At 47.0% G+C, this 1,212-nt stretch overlaps 1 protein-coding gene across 4 annotated transcripts in view; it reads right to left on the bottom strand.

Annotated features, from left to right (window-relative positions):
* The window catches only part of Tmco3 (transmembrane and coiled-coil domains 3), a 39,815-nt gene that overhangs the window by 7,933 nt on the left and 30,670 nt on the right, over positions 1-1,212 (bottom strand). The gene's annotated exons all lie outside the window — the stretch shown is intronic.

The raw sequence follows: 1,212 nt of genomic DNA, 5'->3' as shown, positions 1-1,212 counted from the left end.
CATCTACACCATGCTGTCTGCCTACATCTACACCATGCTGTCTACATCTACACCATGCTGTCTGTCTATATCTACACCATGCTGTCTGTCTACATCTACACCATGCTGTCTGCCTACATCTACACCATGCTTGCTGCCTATATAACTTCGGGGCCTCAACAATAGCTTTTTTTTTTTTTTTTTTTTTTTTTTTTTTTTTTTTTTTGGTTTTTTGAGACAGGGTTTCTCTGTGTAGCCCTGGCTGTCCTGGAACTCACTCTGTAGACCAGGCTGGCCTCGAACTCAGAAATCCACCTGCCTCTGCCTCCCAAGTGCTGGGATTAAAGGCATGCACCACCACTCCCCAGCTAGCTTTTTTTTTTTTTTAAGATTCATTTATTTATTTTATGTATATGACTACACTGTACTTGTCTTCTGACACCCCAGAAGAGGGCATCAGATCCCATTGCAGATGGTTGTGAGCCACCATGTGGTTGCTGGTAATTGAACTCAGGACCTCTGGAAGAGCAGTCACTGCTCTTAACCTCCGAGCCACCTCTCCAGCCCTCAACACCAGCTCTTACTCTCCGCAGCCACCTCAGTGTCTTCCCTCAACACAGCAAGCCCTTCCTCGCCACTTGGCCATAAACTGCTCCTCGTTCCTTGTGCCCTGCAAGTGTGGTTCCTTTTCAGACACAGGCTTGCTGGCCAACGTCCTGGGGTCACTACTGTTTCTGTCTAGCAGCTGTCCTTGGACTTGCTAATGTGCCTTCACCAGGCACCTGCCTCACTCACCTCATGGCTGCAGTGTTGTCTGATGGAGTGGACGCCATTTATGTAGCCAGAGTCCTGAACAGAAAGACCTGGTGACCAGAGGTGGAATGGCCAGCTGTGTGTGTGAGCTCCTTTAGAAATGAACATGAATTCCCTTGATGAGATTAGCATAAAGAACTGAAGCAAACACACATGGACTTATTAACTTGATTCAAGGATAATGAAGCAGGTGTTTCTGTTCAATAACACGCTGGCAGAGTTCTGGGCTTAAGAGCCTATTAACGCTCCTAGGGCTGGACAGATGGGTCAGCAATTAAGAGCATGTACTGCTCTTACAGAGGACCTGGGTTTGGTCACTAGCACCTATACTGGGTGGCCATCTCTATAGCCCACCTGAAGGTCACCTTAAATTACTATGTACATTTTCACCTACGCACTGATGAAACCTGACAAGCAACT

This window comes from Mastomys coucha, unplaced genomic scaffold (genome assembly GCF_008632895.1).
Source record: "Mastomys coucha isolate ucsf_1 unplaced genomic scaffold, UCSF_Mcou_1 pScaffold22, whole genome shotgun sequence".
NCBI classification, from domain to species: Eukaryota; Metazoa; Chordata; class Mammalia; order Rodentia; family Muridae; genus Mastomys; species Mastomys coucha.
Note: the sequence above shows the minus strand (reverse complement) of the source record. Positions and strands in the feature narration are given on the sequence as shown.